Here is a 19653-nt window from a genome sequence, read left to right as displayed (position 1 = left end):
TGAAGTGCTGGTACACAGGTAATGCTCATTAAGTGGTCCTTACGAGTCACTGAATGGCAAATTCACTAACAGAATTTTCCTGTGTCTCCTACCTCTCCACATCCATTTCTTTGTTTTTATTTAATACCAATTGTTCAATAAACTTACTGTGTGTGACCAAATTGTCTTGTATCCCGCCTCACAGAAGAATTATTTAAAAAAAAAGATGGAAGATGGAACTGGAAAGCCCTTGTAAGCATAGATTCGCACCCAAGTACAAATGGATCTCCGTCACGAGACACGATCAGGAACAGCAATTTGGGGAACATTGTGACCACCGCCTACCCTCAGAAAGTACCCTGAGGAAAACTGCCCAACAGACATTAAATATAAGAGTTAGCTTCCGGGAAATGAGGTCAGTTAAGGACAGAGGTCCTCAAAAATTCCATTGGAAGCTTAAGAAACAAAATTTGTATCACACATTTTGATACTGTTGAACTAAAAAAATGCTTCCATAGACTTGCAGTGGCAGATGGATCTCTTACCATGTGCCAGTTTCAATTGGTCGTAACTGCTGGGAGAGCTACGGTGAAGGCTTCGTACTGGATCCATGATGAAGAATGCTGTGACCCACTGCCAACCTTTTGCATGGGCATCGGCATGGGGGATGTTGGTATGAGTGTTCTGTGGTTGCCCTTCCTAGTGTCCACGCTGCTAACACCGGGACGTTTCCAGTTTTAGTGATGCTTATCCTTATCCTTACCCTTAAACATTGTTTTAAGGATTGTATCTCCTTATTGTAGACATGGTTTTATTGTCTTGTTTTTGCATAGATTTATCCCTTTAACAGAAAATACTTCAAAATCTGTGTCCCGTTATAATCTAGAATTAATTCAATTCAGAAAGGCATATGAGTGCATTTATAAGTACATTTCTGATATATACAGATGGGGGAAAGCAGGAATAAGAAATAGTTACCCCGAAGGAAAAAGTGAACTGGTAACCCAATGGAGAGAAGCCTGAAGTGGAAAAGAATAAAGATTGAAATGATTCAAAAGAACATACAAAATATGGAAGTCAGAAAATGGAGCTGAGCTCAGAGTTATAGGTGCTTTCAGAGAAGAAACTGGAACAACAGAGGGAGGTCATAGTTTAAAATCTCACAACGAAGAAACTTCTTAAGTTGAAAAGAAAAAGAAAAGATTTTAATTTCTAGGCCAAATTATGTTGCTTTGGAAAAAAATATTTTAATGTTGGTTAAGTGCAAACTTATGGTCCTTTTAATGTTTTTTATATGAATAAGCTGATGCACCAGTTGTAAATATCTCACTAAATAAATCAGTCAAGGCTGAGCATTTGAACAACATGTGAATCTCCAAAACTCAATCAAATAATCAATCAATATTTAAAAAAAGAAGAATTTATTGCAAATGTCAAAAACTTTAAAAAGTGATTTGGAAAACTTACATAAACATCTTTCATTTGCTAGTTTCATTTTTAACTTTTCCATTGACAATTTGCCATAAACTAGATACCTACCTGGGTGGGATGTTATCAAATGAACTATTAAGATCAGAATCTCTAATGTTCCTGAGAATTTAAAATGACCCTGGGCTGCCATGAGAGTGCTTACTTATACTAATTCCCATACTAACTGCTCCCTCCCCACATTTGCCTCATTTGTTCTTTAAATTAAGCGCAGCAAAAATTAGTGTTATAACCTCTATTTTACGATAAAGGCATGAAGTCGCTGAGAGAATAATGCGAGCCAGGACTCAAACTTCAGTTGTTTGCGAAGCTTGTACAGTTTTAATCCCAGTGACAGTGTATTATCTCTCCAATGGGAGAGACCCTAAAGCTCAGTAGAATGACCGCTGGTGGCATGAACCCTAGGGAGACCAGGGTGATTATCCTTTAGGAAGGTATTAAATCCTGAGGCCTCTCTTCATTGAAAACACCTACTTTTGCCAGCACCCAACTAACAAATTAGAATGGCTCATTGGGCCTGTTGGAAAAAAAACCTATTACCTTATTATTTAGCTCTTGGAATAATAAGCACTCTTTATCTGCAGCACTCTTGAAGGTCCTGCTATACAAGACAGCCCTGTTCCTTTATTTTCCTGTCTCTGGATTCTCTCCATTGGGAGTACAGCAGAATGTCTTCAAAACCCTCATGAGCACAGTCGTCTCTAGGCTACGGAAGCAAGCTATGCGAAGCCATCCCTTTAGCCACTCATTTGGGAATTTATTTCCTGTTATATCTACTCTGCCTGTGCCATGGAAGGATCGAGTCAATTAGGAGCCTCACTGGTATGTTATCTCCTCAAGTTGTGCTGGATCTGCAGATGTACGACCTGGCAGCACCATGTCTCTGTTTAACCCTGTGCTTTACACATTTATATATATATATAACTATAAATAAATAGTAAATATATATATTTATACTTTTATCTTCAGTACTAGACACAACAATCCTTCAATTTGTTAAAAGATGTAGCTCAATAAAATCATCTTTTATGGAGAATTTTAAAGAATTGTGTTAACTAGGAGAGGAAAAGGGCCTGGTAAATACTTTTAATATATAGTTTTAATAGCGTTCAACTCTCTGTAAGCCACCCCTCCCCCACCTTGATTTCACAGTGGCTTTGGAAAGAATTTAAATCTGATACCAAATCACAGTATTAAATTTCCAAAGTCCCCAAATTCACCTTTAAATTCCTTTCATCCTTCTCCGCTGGATTATGACTTTCATCCAAGAGTTCCCCCACAGCTTTGTGGTCCCAGAATCAAGAAAATTCCTCTTTACATTGGACTGATCTTTTGGCCAGTAAAATAAAATTTGCCTGGCTATTCTTCTCCAATCATACTGTTAAGATTAGTTTGAAATGGAAAGGACCACCCTTCATTGGGACTACAGGAGAAACACTCTCTTTCAAAAAGAAAATAATAATGAAAACAAAATATAAAGGAATAATAGGGACCCCTGCCCCAGGCCTGAGTTTACAGGACACAAAGACAAGCCCTGAAGATCAGGGCTGAGGGCCGGTTAGGGAACAAATGGACCTTCGGTTTTGCTTAAGTATTGCCAAAGAATTGGTTTGAATAATTTTTAAATGTGGTTTTGGCTTTGTATAGACACGGTTCTGGTGATATTTTCTGAGTACATGAAGCATTTACTCAGAGCCAATTGAGTGCACAAATCGTTCATTCAGCAGATATTTATTAAGCGCCTACTATGCGTTGGAAGGAAGTTATGCTAAGCCCGGGGAATATCTTAACGAAGAGAGACCCGCTGTATACAAAGTGCACTTCTATCAGGTTTCTAAATACCTTACTGTGTTATGCCTCATAGAAAAAAAAAAGTTAGCTCTTTTTCGTTAAGTGGCCACAGTAGTTCAATAAATAAGCAATAGTTTCAAATACACCTGATTTATAGCAAGGGGGTGACTAGTATCTTGGTGAGCTCTGCTGCTGACATGCCAAACTGCAAAGTAAAAGTGAGTTTTCGAGACATAGCTCATCTCCAACATACTCTTCGAAACTTAGGCGACTCCCACTGATGTGCACAAAAGGACAGAAACTGGGATGTGGCTAATAAAATGTCAAATAGCCAAGAAGAGAACATATTTTCTGCTTTTTGTGCTTGCATTTATATCTGGGCGTTTTTTAGTGTTGGGGAACTCCTTTCCAATGGAATCTTGTAGTCATACTGTGAAGATGACTCAGGAGAGGCTGGTGGTTTTCCAGTTTCCTCCTCCTGCCTCTGCCCAGCAAGCTGTACCTCCAACCATATCCACCCAGACAAGTCCATCCCCTCTCTGATTAAGACCAAGTGCCCATGTACAAATCTTTCCTGGAGTAGGAAATCACTTAAAAGTCTCATTTTTCAAAGGCTTGCTGAGCAAGCAAAGTAAACAGGGAAGTTTATTGAATTAGTAAGGTTGAAATTAAGCAAATTAGTTCCCAGCTCTTAATAGTAGCTACCCAAGATGTCAACAAAGCAAGGATCAGTGTCATATTAAAGCAAGGCTAGCAGTGTTCACTAAAACACGAATAACCCAATGGCATAGAGTAAATTGCTTCTGAGCTCCTGGATTCTAAAAATCTCCATGAAAGGTAATGATTTTTTTTTTTAAGTCTTCCTTTCTCAGAGTATTCCAGATGAGGAACTGGGAAAAATATCCCTATTAAATAATATCAATGAGAGTATCGATAATGATGATGATAATGATTTCTCTGTCTAGTCCTGTGTTGGGTGGAGAAATACGCTCTGTTTGAGTTGCTTGCTTCACCACTCCATGTGTTTCCTTCCACCCACATTTTTGCCGTAAGCTAACAGGTATTCTGTACAAGAAATAATTCTTACTCGCAAAATGTGTAATTCCATCCGTAAAGAAGCCCCGCTCCCTGCAGAAGCCTGGGTTTACTGATGGTTGAGATGTACTGATGACGCCTCAGATTGTACCCTCTCTCTTGATTGAAAGCAGAAGGACCTCCCCTCCTGCCTGGCCTCCTTACTTATGAACAGTGTTGATCCATTTCCTGTTCCCCTCTGTTAATTCATACCAGGACAGACACAAGATCAGAATGAGGGACCCTGCATTTCGGCACCTCCTTGGAGCAGTGTTGATGGGAATAAGTGTTTGCAGACTGCAGGTTCCTGTTCAGGCTACCAGAGAATGACTTTTCAATTCTTAGTTAACCAGTTCCAGCCCAAAAAAATAGCCACTGTACACCAGTACTGTTCAATATTGTTGTTGTTTTATTTCTTCCCTTGAAGTGTGACCACCCAACCATCATCACTCCCAATCTAAAATGAAATATGGAGCACCTCATCTGGGTTTCAAATGAGATGCAATTGTCCCTTTGTTCTGCTGAAATCAATCAGAATCTTGCCCAAATGGGGGATCTCAGGTTACCACAAGGAATGTGTTTCCAGGGGTGTTTGCTCTGAAATAAAAAATGTGATAATCATTACATGGAGAGCAAATAATTATAAGCATTTCCTCTTGGAATCACAGGAAAAAAAAATCTACGGAATATATCAGCCTCAGAAGAAGAGTATCATTGGATTTCTGTCTGGTGCGTTAAGGCACGTGGTTGGGGCTTGTGGCCTACTCCTCTGAATGCGGCTGCGTTTTAGCATCATTGTAACCCTGATTGAATCTGCCATGCTGGTGTGCTAAAAGTACCGCTGAATTTGTCAAGACCTTTTTTTCTTAAAGTGAAACACTCTTTGGGGCACCTGAGTGGCTCAGTTGGTTGAGAGTTGGCCTTCAGAGAAAAAAATAAGTGGGAAATATCAGAAAGGGAGACAGAACATGGAAGACTCCTAACTCTGGGAAATGAACTAGGGGTGGTGGAAGGGGAGGAGGGCAGGGGGTGAGGGTGACTGGGTGGCGGGCACTGAGGTGGGCACTTGACGGGATGAGCACTGGGTGTTATTCTGTATGTTGGCAAACTGAACACCAATAAGGAATAAATTTATTATTAAAAAAAGGGAGTTGGCCTTCAGCTCAGGTCATGATCCTGGGGTCCTGGGACCAAGTCCATGTCAGGCCTCCTACTCAATGGGGAGCCTGCTTCTTCTTCTCCCTCTGTGGCTCCCCCCTGCTTGTGCTCCCTCCCTCCTCTCTCTCTTCATCAAATAAATAAAATCTTTAAAAAAATGTCTGAAACACTCTTTAGCAGAAACTTAGCTGAAATTATTTGTCAAAAAGGCAATATTCTGGTTGTCAAGTACATTCTAATCTGTAAGTGACCATGGATTCTAGTTCTATGGAAAAATCAAAATTCAGTAAGAAATGGGATCCCTGTGGGCAAATTGTGAGCACCGTTGTATGTATGATCATATGGATCATATCATCTGTACTTAAAAGGGGCATGGATGGTGCTTCAGAGACAAATATTTCAAAATCTACTAGATTGTTTTTCATTGTACATTCTTGTCCTATTCACCAGGTCAAACAAATGGCCCCAAGGGTTAGGCATTTCCACCTGCTCAACTCAAAGAGGATTGACCTACTTAGTTTCTTCTGCTGCTGCTTTTTGCCCACGATTTAAGCGTATTGTTTGAAAGGCCAGGTGAATTGGTGTTTAAGGCCGGTCAAGTAGGGATGCTCCAGAACTCCGCTAGAATCTACCCTTCAGATTATACTTGATGAATCTCGGTCCAGCGGGGTTCACCAAGCACAATGGGTCAGGCTGGTGGCCCTGAGTTGCCCTGGCGGAGAGGGAAGCAGAAGACCCTGGGCTGTTTGTGGAGCAGTTAACTTCCAAAGCTGTCTCCTGGTTGCTTCACTACTGAAGATCCAAACTTCTGAGTTAAACCTTTAATTATGATTTTGTTTTAGAGAAACCAGGACACTTTTTTGGACTCTCAGACTAAAAGTCTCACCTACTGTCCCCTACTTACTTTGATCCTCACACTTGACTACACACTTACGAATCCTTCAGAGGATGGCTGATAAGCTCTGCAAGAACATCCAGATGGGTGAAAGCAAGCTTATATTGTAACATGGGAGGAAGGGAAGAGAACTAACACCTACCAAATGTTTTCTATGTGTGCTTGGCCCTTCGAGGGGTATCTCATTATATCATCAGAAAAAAACTCAGAAGGGAGGTGTTTTTATTCCTGCTTTGACCATATGGAAAGCAGTATCAGAAAAGGAAAGCCAACTTTCCTCAGGCCATTTGTTAGTGGCAAAGCAGGGATTCACATTGAGCTCTATCCCACTTGAAAGGCACACTCTTCACCTTAACCATGCAGCCACTCAATTCATGGCAGTCATAGAAGTCCACAAAGGACTAGATAACATAGTAGAGCCCCATGGGTTTAGGCCTAAGGAATATGAGGCATAAGTGACTCTATGAAGGCTGGCGGACTGAAGACCAGATGTAGTTGACCAGGCCCCAGTCACTGAGTGAACAGTACCATTTAGGGATAAATGTGATTTTAAGACCTGTGTCCTGCTAGCCCCAAATGCGTTCACTCACTGCGCTTTTCTGAATCTGAAAAAGAGAACCTTTGGGATCTCATACCATTTTTGTGGATTTTGAATTTTTCCTTTAATTTGATAAAAATAATGTGGAACCTGGTAAAAGCGAGTGAGCGAAAATGTGCGTAGGGTGGAGGAAAGAGGGGGAGAGATGGACAACAGATCCATGTAGGTGTTTGCATGAGAATTTTTGTATGGGAGAATTAGACCCCAGATTAATTCCCGATAAATACCAGAATTTAGTAAATTCATGGAACGTGAACCAAGGGCCAAATGGAGATTAAATATGGCTCAGTAAGCAAAAGGCCAGCATGTGGGACAAACAGAAACTTTATAGTAACATTTCATAAAAACCTTAGCTCCAGAAAAACTATATGCCATGGTAGCTCACGCCAGGGTCTCTGGGGACCCTTTGGATGCACACATGCCAAGAGTGCCCTCTATTGTCTATCAGGAATACTGGGGAGCTTCTGGAAAGCCATGCCTGTTAATTCTTAGTTCTTTGCCCACAAAGGTTTTTCAACACCTGTTGATGGGTCTGAAATATGAATTATGCCCTAAAATGAGGATTTATTTTCTCTACTGTGGAATATTAGATTTTGAAGAGTGCTTGACAATTCTGAGGTCGATTTTCTTTTTTATGGCTGTGGAGAGAGAGGCGCAAAAAAAGCGGGAGGGAGTATCTCATTTAAGAGCATGTCAAGTTAGTGACTGGCTGGTCTTGAATTCAGGACCCTACACCTAATGCCACCTCCTACACAGCCTCCCAACCTACAGTTTTGCCTCCTTACTCTCTAAGTATGGACGTAAACCTGTGAAATCGAATAAGAGGCTCACAGAATACCCGAATAGAAGGATTCTCAGAGATGGTATCTCATGTGACCATATTTTACTAATAGGGAACTGAAATCTATGACTCACCAAGACCACTTAAGGAGGAGGATACACCAGGACTCCAGTTCAATCACTTTCCAGAAAACCATTAAAAGAAAAGAAGTAGGAAGGGGCAAAATGCACTCCTGTGTAAAGATGAGGCTCTTTCCTCCACATTAGTGTGTATAATCCCCTTTATTCTTCATTTTTAGGCTCATGAGGTCAGGCTGTACCATTAAAAAGCCAAATAGGAAATGGCTTGGAACGCTAAGTTGAGGACTGGTGGGGTAGGGAGGGGGGGACAGTGGTCGTCGTGCAGGATGGGATAGCAGCAGTGATGGGTATGGCTGCCCTGTTTAACGCTGAGGCCAGGCAGTTACCATTTCAGATTCCTACCTGGCATGAATATCAGAGCACTTATCTTTGCTGTTGCGCAAAGTGGCGGCAAGGAAGCAAAACGATCAGTTGTGGCTGCCCTACTATGTTCCCAAGCGGTGATGCTCATGGTTCATAAGTGGCTGCTGCTCAGAACTGCTTTTGTTTTGGGCCGCATCCTGCCTCATGTCTGAATCTGTCAGACCAACCAATTGTCACTTATTTCCTTATACGAGGGAGGAATGTAGGGTCAATGTCACAGTCAAATTGGCTCTTCCCGAAGAGGATGGAAAGAGAAAGGGAGAGACCTAAGATTTCTGAAGGCTCGCTGTATTCCAGGCACTGGGTTAGGTGTTTCCTATGCTTTATTCTTTCTAATCTTTGCTTTTCTTCCATCAGGTGGTGCCGTTATCCTGAACATGCAGATGATGAAACTTGGCAGCCGGTCGGGTAAATTGCCTCGCCCCAAGTCCCATAGTTGGATTTGATGCAGCTTTCTTATTTGAATCCAGTCCTCCTAAAATCTAAGTCATGTCTTTCCTTCCAGTAAGGACAGGTGGAGGCTGGATGACAACCGGCATGGTTGGTTTTGTTGGCCCTAGCCCAGAGTCTCTGCCTCCTGCAGTCCTCCTCACCCCTGCCCTCCGACCACCTATCCGATTTGTAGACCCTCTGACTATTCACACAGGGTGTTGTGCCCGTGAGCTTCCAAACTGTGGGCTTTGGTTGATGGTTTTTCCAACCGTGCAGCCCTCACTGCTGGTAAGGCCGACCTCTTACCTTGAGCCAGCCTCTTTTACTAAATGGCAGACAAAAGAAAACAAAACCAGAGTTTCCTGTGCTGCCCAGAAGTTAGCCCAACTACTGCGAAGGGAATCCATGGGGAAGGATGGTGGATGCGTGGCCCTGGACTGTGATGAGGTTAAGGGAAGAGCCAGAGTCTGACAGTCACAGACTCGATACACAGGACCCCGTGGTTCCAAATGGCACCGTGGAATGTCTTGGGTTAAATGTCCTGGCTTAAATGTCTTGGGTAGAACCACTGGCTCCCTGTGCCTCCTGGGAGCTGTGTCACTTGGGTGCGATGGTCCCCGGCCTTCAGTGCGGGACTGGGATTAAATGAGAATGTGCAACCTGCGCGGCCTACACCACAGGGACTGTACGCCTTAGCTTCCTCCCCGGTGTGCGCCCTGGGCTGCAGAGCCGGGACCTCATGAACTGACGTGGATAGCTGTTTTTCCTCGGTTATAAAGATGATCCAAATCTGTCTTCTCCATGTTTTACTTCCCTCGTGGATCTATCGAGAGAGTTCTGTAACTGAAAGAGATTAGATGCACAAGCCCTTTTTGTTCCGGGGGCTTTGCAAACAGTTTACTGTTGAAGCAGATCCCAGCCCCTGGGTTTCTCATGTGATCTTCAGAGTCCCCGTATTACAATAGAAAATCTACTTGAGAAATCGGAGCTGCCCAGGTCTCAAGCTGGTTCCCCCACTAATTTCCATCCCCGTGCCATTTACTAAAAGTGATACAGGTGGGTGGAAATCAGGTGAGGCCTGCCTTTCAGAAGTAACCAAAGATGCCTGCACACCTCCGTGGATCACTAGCCTATTCTTCCTGGGGATGCCAAATGCAGTCAGGTGTGAGGCCTGGGCTTGTAGGGATACCCAAATATTTTCTTGGAAAGTAATCTCAGTTTATTAGAGTCCCTTGTCTCAATTCAGAGTATAGATTTTTGAATGCGTTTGCTGACAGATTGACCTGGACTATGTTTTCCCCTTATTCAGGGAGCGATCGATCTTTATCAAAAGGATTTGTTGACTGATGGGCTTTCACGGTTCTAATGTGCTGTTTGATACTTTTAAGAGACATATGCCCCTTTGTATAATGAAATTATCTGATAAAAGAGGGAATGAAGCTCAGGTTTTCAGAAGCATCTCAGCTCTTGGCGGCCTTGGTGACTCTTAGGGAATTTTGTTTTTATTTGCCTGTGATGGAAACCTTACAACCCTTGGTGAAATTGTTTTCGAATATTCAAGTTTCTAGACCATATACTGTGTTTCTAGGCCTAAGGGCCTGAACTACACCAAGATTGTGTTTCCCTCAGGTAAGTACTTCCAGACACTCTATCCTCTGTCTTTACAACCCTCTTCTCCTCGTTACTGTACTATGTAACACTAGACGCGCATTATATTCCACATAAAAAGCCACCTCTGTAGCATCTTGTCATCGTTTCATCGACGCTGCTTTGAAGCCGTGTTGAGTTCTGAACTCAGAGCCTAACAGCAGTGGCTCAAGTGCACCGTGCCGTATTATTTACCCAGATGGGGTTAATTGTTGAATAAAAGAATGGTCCCTTTCAGTTTACTTTTTCTCAATCTCGCTCATACTGGTTATGGAAGACAGGGAAGTCTATGATAAATATCAAACTTTCTAATCAGAAACTAGTCCAGTTGTATTTGAAATCTTGAACTTAATCCAGAATCAGGAAATGTAGCCACTTGTGTTACTGTTGCTGAAAGAAGAAAATGACCTTTTTATTGTAGCTTACATTCACTATTGTGCTTGGGAGCCACAGGGAACGGAGCAAGTAAATGTAAAGGCTTAAGTAAATTTTTCCTTTTAACAGCAAGGGTACAACGTGATGTGCTGGAATCATCATCTCCCCATATTTTCCAGAGACTTTTTTTTTTCCCTAGAGGAAAAGCCTGCACTGAATCCTAAAAAATATTCTTTCCTAACCCTTTATACGAAATCCCTTCAGGCTTCTGATCTCATTGTGGCTAAATGGCTTTTACCAGTGCCTTGATTGATGGATGGATGGATGGAGTTATAACATGCAAAGAATAAACTTCAAAAATCCCAAGTGTATACGGTGACACACTTTTATATGTACGTGCCCAAATAACCACCGTCCAGAACAAGAGCATCTCCACTACTCAAAAGGATTCCTCAGCCCTCTCCCAGCGAATGACCTCTATTAGGTAATTGCTATTCTAATCTCTATCGCCATGGATCACTTTTGTCCATTTGTGAATTTTACATCAAGGGAATCATATAATACATGCTCTTTTCTGATTGGCTTTTTTTTTTTTCTCTCTGAATGATGTTTTTTACTTCATTCATTTTATTACATGTATCATACCACTAGTTTTTCAGATGTCAATAACTGTTGAAATACGATAGATTTTTTTTTTTAAGAGGAATTTTTGAGGCAGCACCAAAAAGAATGCAAAGCTAGCTATTGGAGTTGTTGGTCTTACTGTGCTCAAATCATAAAAAGATTTAGGGGAGTTTTTACATATATGTATGTACATGTCTAAAATCTACATCTATATCTCTCTATATAAATACATCTATAACTATAAAGCTATATACATATGGTCCCTTTTCTCTTGGAGCTTACATTTTAGTTGAGAATAGACAATAAAAAAGTAGAAGTAAATGAGCAAGTAAATTAGTGAATAAGATTAATTTCAGATAGTGGGGATCAGTGCTAAGACACATATGAAGAGAAAGTAATGGAGAAAGGAGGAGTGGTGCAGGTGAGACTATTTGAGGTGGGGTGCTTAGGGGAGGCCACTCTAAGGAGGGGATAACTGAGCAGAGAACAGTGAGAAGGAGCTGGTTTTGCAAAGATCTGGGAGCAAGTATGTTCTAGGCCAAGACATAGCAAGTTCACAGGCCTGAAGCAAAGACCAGCTGATCCAGTTTGAGGCACAGAATGAAAGTCAGAATGGTCAGAGCCTAATGGAAGAAAGAGACTGGTGGAGATCAGATCAGGAAGTAGGCAGGAGGGTTCTGTAGACCCTGGTAGAGGACATAGACTATTTTAGTTTCAGATGTGAGAGGATGCCTTTGGGGCATTTCAAACAAGGACAATGACATGACATGATCGTATGATAAACGTTCACTTTGGCTACTGTGTAGAGAATAGAGGGTAGAGAGACAAGAATAGAAACAAGGAGACCAGTTAGGAGCCTGTTATTGAAAGATGCCTTGACTCACATGTGGGTGATAGCAGTGATAAAGGAGGGAAATGGTAGGACATGGGGTTTATCATTATTTTGGGAGATGGTAAAACCAACAAGATCTACTAATGAATTGGCTATAGGATATGAGAGACATAGTGGTTACCTTTTCAGTTGTTAGTCAAAGCAAGCAAGTAAAATATGGGACTAGTAAATGCAATGGAGAAGACTGGAAAAGTAGCAGTTTAGGAAGGAAATTCTTCAGAGTGTTGTTCTAGCTACATTAAGGTTCAGTACCTATTATATTTATAAATGAAGGCTGTAAGGAAACAGTTGGATATATTCATCTAGAGCTTGAGGGAGAAGTCGGGCCTGGAGACAAAAAGTTTGGAGTTATCAATATGAAAGTAGGTGTGGAAAGCCATGGGACTGGATAGGATGATTTAGGAAGAGCTTAAGGAAAGACAAGAGTGAATCCTGGGCACACTCATCCCTACTGACTATATCACCATCAGCTTTGTCTGGATCATCATCATCATGATGATAATTATCATGATCACCATCATCACTTATTGAGCATGCAATGTTCTAGACACACGAGAAATATAGGAAAGAGAAAAAAGAATCTCTGTCTTAAGAAGGAGAAATAGTGAAAAGTTGAAATAATAAATGTAATCATAGTGGTTTTCTCAGCGGGGGCAGTGGAAGGAACAGACTCAGAAGGCCAGACGGACGTTGAAGAGGAGGTGACATTTGAATATTTGAATGGAATATTTGGATCCAAAGTAGTGCAATCCATGGGGAAAGTCCTTCCAGGGTAAAGAACAGCATTTGCCAAATGAAGAGACACAAAAAGGGAGGGAATGATCCTGAAGCTGAAAGAATGGATGGATGTGGCATAGAGAGTGGATGCGGCCGTAGATAAATTTGGGGAGTAGCACTAGCTGGATTGTCAAGGTCCATGTACACCATGCTGAGAAGGTTTAAACTCCACCTTAAAGGCAATGGCAGAGGAACAAGTGGTAGGACATGCAGGATTTTTCAAAAGATCAGAATTGAAATCTACCACTGACGGGCAGCCCCGGTGGCGCAGCGGTTTAGCGCCGCCTGCAGCCCAGGGCGTGATCCTGGAGACCCGGGATCGAGTCCCACGTCGGGCTCTCTGCATGGAGCCTGCTTCTCCCTCTGCCTGTGTCTTTGCCTCCCTCTCTCTCTCTCTGTGTGTCTCTATGAATAAATAAATAAAATCTTTAAAAAAAAAAAAAGAAATCTACCACTGACGACTCGGTAATATTGTGGGTATTGTCTAGCCTCTGTAAGCCTTTCTTTCCATATCTGTAAAGCGTGTAAAACAATAAACACATGGCAGGGTCGTTATGAGATTTGAAGGTAATAAGTAAAAAGCACTTGCACCCACGAGGGAAAAGTAAGCCATAGTGATATTTTCGCTATCACTGGCCCTGTTATTAATAGACCTTTCATTTAAAAGAAGTCTTTATGGAAGGATTAGAGAATGTCAGAGATTATTATAACAATGTGAATAAAATTGGTGAGCCCTTGGCGGTGGGAGAAGGTAACAGAAGTGAGAAAGTCTGCTGACTGACAGGCCACGGGAGGAAGGGTAGGGAGTCTAACATGGCTCTCAGGCTTTCAAGTAGGCAGGAAGGGAGGCTGGTGGTACAGCTCTTTAAAACTAGGGATGTCGAAACTGTACATTTTGTGAGAAGAGGATGAATTCATTTGTAGATAGATTATTTTGAGATGCCCACAAAGCAACCTTGTGATCTGGAGCTCAACAAAGAACTGGGTTGGAGATACACATTTGGGTGGATAAGACAGGCAAGGAGAGCCTCGTGAGTGAGAAGTCAAAGGTTCGGATTATAAAACCCTGGGGATAATTGAAATGTAAGGAATGGAATAGGAAGTGTCAGGGACAAAAATAAAGAGGAAAAGGCCGAAGGAGAGGGAGAGAGCAGAGGGCAGCTCTGAGTTGTGTTCCTCATCCTGTTCACCCAACAGGCTACTCCTGCACGCTGGCCCTCCAAGAACTTTCCACTTCATGGAAGAAGAGACATCTGCCTTCTCTTTCCTCCCTCAGGCATGATTGATTCAAGTTCAAAGCAGGAAAGGCTGACCTGTGACAGAAATTAGAAAGAGATTTGGCCTCTTCTCATGTTCCCTTCAGTGCCACTCTGTTTCTGGCCTGGATATCCCAATTGCTGGCTCTTCTGAGACCTGCCAGTACAAGACCAGGGGACTGTAGACCATGGGACCATTACTAAAAGTAACGTTAGAGATTATTTAATTGAATTCCCAACTGCCTTGTATGGAAGGTGAGGAAACTGAGCCCCAAAGAAGCCAAGATGTTCAATCAGTTGATATTTTTAACTAAACATAATTAAATCACTTTCCCAAGGATTTCTACTTATCAATGTTGCTGCTTCAACTTATTTGGTGAGAGATGGCTTAATATGAAGGTCCTCCCTCGAAGGTTAACATCGAAACTAGACTCAAATTTTGTCAAGCTCAAATCTAATGGTGGTCAAGCAGACACAAGAAGCCAAGAGTAGGAAAGAAATTGGAGAGGTGAGGCCTGCTTTCTGACAAATACACTGTCAAAATAAAAACGGAGGATAACTTACAGAATAGGAAGTACAAGGAGGATAACTGTGATCTCCCAAGATCATCATTAGATGAAAATGGTCCGTGCTACAAAGGCCTTGGATACGATGTTGAACAAGGAAAAGGAAAACAATGCATGATTTGTATTGTTTCTGAGATCCACAGAATTAGAAATTGTGCCAGGTAGCATTGAAGGCCTTCCTACTGGTTTACCCAGAAAACTCAGGCTGAGAGGCAAGCCAGAAAATGGGAGCAATGCCTAAATGACCTAGTAGATAGCAGACTTGTGGATTATTCTGAACATTAGTTCTTATGGCAGACATGCCTAGTTACCAACCCCAAATCTAGGTCCTCTTATTTCTCAGAAACAAGACCCTGGGGGCACCTGGGTGGCTCAGCCGGTTAAGCATCTGCCTTCAACTCAGGTCATGATCTCGGGGTCCTGGATTGAGCCCCGCATCTGGCTCCCGGCTCAGCAGTCTCCCTCTCCCTCTCCCTCTGCCTGCCCCCTCATGCTCTCTCTTGCAGGTGTGCTCTCTCTCTCAAATAAATGAAAAATAAAATTTAGAAAAAAAGAAAAAGAAACAAGACCTTGGTTTTTATCTAGATGTTTTCTTGCACAACCAAGAGACTCCATTTCCTCGGCTTCCTCGGTATAAATAGAAACAAAGTCTTTTTTTTTTTAAGATGTTATTTATTTATTCATGAGAGATGCAGAGAGAGACAGAGACATGGGCAGAGGGAGAAGCAGGCTCCCTGTGGGGACCCCGAAGTGGGACTCGATCCCAGGACTCTAGGATCACGCCTTGGGCTGAAGGCAGACGCTCAACCACTGAGCCCCCCAGGGATCCCAAAACAAAGTCTTCTTGGTTGAAAAGGTATCCATGCGTCTCTTCTGCCTTCTTCATCCTACTGTCTTCAACATGAGTATAATGGCCCCGATTCTGGCATCGGTTGGCCCATGAAAGTGAGGCCCGCAGAGGAAGCCGCCACACCAGCCCTGGGCTTCTCACTTCTTCTCTTACATAAGACAGAAGTAAATTTCCACTGAGTTCAAGCCACATTGTTGCATTAATGCAGTCTAACGTAATCCGTACTAATGAATTTGTTCTCGTTTATTGGGTTTTGAGCACTTACAAGAGTGCAAACCATTAGTGACGCTAATGTAAAGGACACCATCAAGAAGTAATCCTTCTCACATTATGAGTTTGCTACATAAAAGAGAGTACCTTAAATCTGTAGAGTGACTACATTTCACAGAGTACTCTTCTTTATCTTAACAGTTGTTTACGTTCCAGCTGAATTGCCTAAAATTGGACTTTTAAAAATAGCTAAAATACACAGCAACGTTGTTACGGTGATTTCCGGTTTAGCCACCTATTTCCTGCTTTCTGGGCGAAGATCCTTAATCTCTAATACTCATTTTTTTCATCAGCTAATCACGGATAATAATTTCTTATTTACAGAATTAGAGTAAAAGAAGAAGCAAAACGGCATAGTGATTATTAATCCCAACTAATCTCCAAATAGCTGTGTGACCTCAAGCATATTACTTCCCCGTGCCTTGATTTTCTGGTGGGTAGAGTGAAAGTAAAAAAGGATATGCCACTTGAGGATTGTTGTGGAGAGTGAATGAGATGATGCACATGAAACAGAGTCCTGAACACATAATGAAGGCTACTAAATAACCGAAGAGTGTTAGTTATTTTCCCTAAAATGTGGGGGACAGAACCCTGATGTGTCAGGGTCCCTCAACAAGCCATATGGCTCCCGTTCTGTGTCATCTCAGCTCTAGGACATCTCAGATGCATTCAGGTATCAGGGTGAATGTGAGCCCTGGAAAGTGAAGGTTCTGGCCCAGGGACGTGGTTCCCAAAGTAAGAGCAGGGGCCCTGGGCTGGAGTCAGCAGAAGCCTGGCCGCTGGCCACGTCTCTGTCCGGGTCACAGAGCGAGTCCTGGGTCCTGACTCGGTGGGAGAGCTTAGAGGCAGCAGCCCATTCTGCATCCTTCGTGCCCCCTGGGACCTGCCGGAGCCACAGACTCACCACCACGTGGGACTGAGTCCGCCTCCAAGGTCACTCAGACGACCCCGTGGGAGTGTCCAGGGTGGACCTCCAGCCCACAGGGATGCGAGCGGCGATGCTGAAGACGGGCGCACTGCGACAGCAGCAGGTGGCTTCTCTCAGAGGCCTGGGACCCGTAAGGTGCCTATGCCTGCTGCCAGTGGAGGCGGAGGGCCTCGGGCCTCTGGTAACTCCATAAAAGCAGACCAGGAAAATCCCAGAAACACGGATTGCATGCCTAGCGACGAAGATTAAGCCTTGTGACAAAGCACTGGCCAAGGTAACCTAGGACCATGATGCTAATGTCCTGTATCTGACCCAAGACAGAAGCCGCTAGCCACGTGCAGCTGCCCAGCCCTTGAAATGTGGCTACTATGACTAAGGAATTGAGTTTCAAATGTCATTTTATGTGAACCTATCTGAATTTAAAGAGCCACGTGGGACTAGCTGTTACCTTTTTGGACTGTGCAGTAGGTCTAGGGACTGAATGGGATAATGTCCTGTATCACGGTGCCTGACATCAGAGCGTGATACCTTCTAGCTGCTGTCATTATTAAACTTCTCCAAGCTTCAGTTTCCTCATCTGTGAAATGGCATTAAGGATAGAGCCTACCTCTTGAATTTGGTGAGAGGATCAGATGAAGATCTCATGGGTGAGGCAGGGAGTACAGTGCTTGGCACGGTGCGGGTGCTTAGCGAATGTGAGTTCCCTTTCCCTTCCACTTGAAGCACTTCGGCATTGCCAGAATAACCGTCCAACGATGTGCAAGGACACAGAGGACCTCCGATGAGAGTCTCGGCAAGCAGTTGGGTTGTTCAGTAGTCACTTGCACATCCCTAATGCTGGCTTTGGCTGCAAAAAAGAAAAAAAAAAATCTGCTTGAGCAGGAAAGAAAAAAAAATATTGGCAGGGATACGTGTACTATGAGAGTTCCACAAATATGCATTTGGCAGAAGGCTGAGTCCAGACAGATCACAAACCACCAGTCAACGCACCTGCTAGACAACAGGGAATGTTATTGCTGTTATAAAGATATGATTTACAAATAATCTATACCCCAGGCAAAGACTCACTTATAGCAGAACTATTGTCCAGACTCGTCCGTGACCCTCCGACGGGGGCAATGACAGCACTGATTGAAGAGACAGCAGGGTAGGCCGTGGAATTAAGCACAACGCTTGACCCTGTGGTCAGTGGGAGGCTGAGACCCGAGACAGGAAAAGATGCTGCGTTGTAGCTACTTATCCAGATGTTGCAAAGTGGCTGGGGTGACGGAAGAAAACAGCGCAACTGCAGGTGTGTTGGTCTCTCACGGGGGGGAGGGGGGCGCTTCAGCTTCCTAACAGCACAGGGACTTGCAGCAATGTCTTGTCTGTAGAGGTCAGAAAAAGAGAAAAGATGCAATCAGGGCAGGTCCCTGGAGGAGCAGCTTTGCTCACGCCCCAAAACCGTCCCAGTAAGTGCTCACTGGTTCTTGGGATTTCAGGTGGAGACTGGTTCCTTTCACGTAAGGATGCCCTCGTGGTAAACTGAGACGAGGTTTAATTGCCATTACGATTTTAAACTTTTGGGCTGTGATGCCTTCAGATCTCAAAAGTTGGTTTTGTTTTTCCAAGTTTTGAGACTCTTCCTGAAAAATAGGGGGAAGAGGGACACTAGCCTAAGTGCGTGGAAGCATTGACAAGATTTATGGCATGGAGGGAGGGTATTTGTTATGGTAGAAATGTGTTGAAGGGGAGTTGTCCTACCATGGCTCTACACGTTTATTTCTTGGGAGGAACCAAAATGCTGTAATAGTCACACCAGAAGCTTTTTGAGGAAATAATTTGAATTCCCTCCCCCACTCCCTTCTCCTGCTCCTCCTCCATCATCACCACCCACCATGCAGCAGGCAATCGGCTAGGTGATGCACGAACCTCTAATTTACAATCCTTGTAGCAGTTTTACAACATAGGTATTGTCGGTCCCATTTTACAGATGAGAACACCAAAGCTCAGAGGGCACGACTTGAATTAGTCTAGCTCACATGACCATGAGTGACAAAGCCGGGGGTAACATCCTGATATCCCCTAAATGCCCATAGTCTCCAGCACCCAGCTTGCTACTTGAATAGGTAGGTGCCTACTGTGTCTCATGTGAGTGAGGAGCCCGATTTTTCATGTTAACTGACATTGAAACCTAAGTGGCCACATGTGGACGGCGGCTACTGTATCCAGCACAACTCTAAGGACCAAATGAGATCATGTCCTTTATCACTGTGCTTGGCACTTAGTCAGTGCTTGACTAGACAGACGCTACTGGACCTTCACTCTGTGCTAATTTCTAGAATTTGTTGAATACGATGGTGGGCGATTTTACCCCAGTCATCCCATTATTTCAATAACTCAGTCGAAACCAGTTAATAATACATAATAAGGTGCTCCTGCTCGATGTTTTTTTTCATCCTCTCCCACTGGCTTGCCTGTCCTCTTTTCCGGTTTGTGTTAGTGACCTAGAACAGCTAACTGCTTGCAGCAGCTGTAAACTCTGTGGTGTTAAAGCCAATAATATTCTCTAAAATTAAAAAAGAAAGTATTAAGCAAGTCATTAAAAAGATGATATGATGACACTCTAACCAAAATGCAACACTGTAGATATTGATAAATGGCAGCATTGGCATTGTGATTTGTGACTTTGACAATGTCAGGTATTTGAAACCATTTAGTACCATTCGTTGAATTCTCTACCCATCCCCATATCCGCCAACATTTTAACATTTTCCTCTCATTGGTCTC

General features: G+C 43.1%; 1 long non-coding RNA gene across 2 annotated transcripts in view; it reads left to right on the top strand.

Moving 5' to 3' along the window:
- The first annotated feature begins 2068 nt into the window (after positions 1–2068).
- The window catches only part of LOC121498451, a 39674-nt gene continuing 22089 nt past the window's right edge, over positions 2069–19653 (top strand). The window contains exons 1-3 of one of the 2 annotated variants that reach the window (XR_005989786.1): positions 2069–2289; positions 8625–11205; positions 14212–15281. This is a non-coding gene — a long non-coding RNA (uncharacterized LOC121498451). Of the gene's footprint in view, positions 2290–8624; positions 11206–14211; positions 15282–19653 lie in introns of those variants that run through there. The other variant, XR_005989787.1, reaches the window with a different exon arrangement.

This window comes from Vulpes lagopus, chromosome 9, assembly GCF_018345385.1.
Source record: "Vulpes lagopus strain Blue_001 chromosome 9, ASM1834538v1, whole genome shotgun sequence".
Classification (NCBI taxonomy): Eukaryota; Metazoa; Chordata; class Mammalia; order Carnivora; family Canidae; genus Vulpes; species Vulpes lagopus.
The sequence above is the reverse complement of the archived record's forward strand: the minus strand, read 5'-3'. Positions and strand labels throughout refer to the sequence as shown.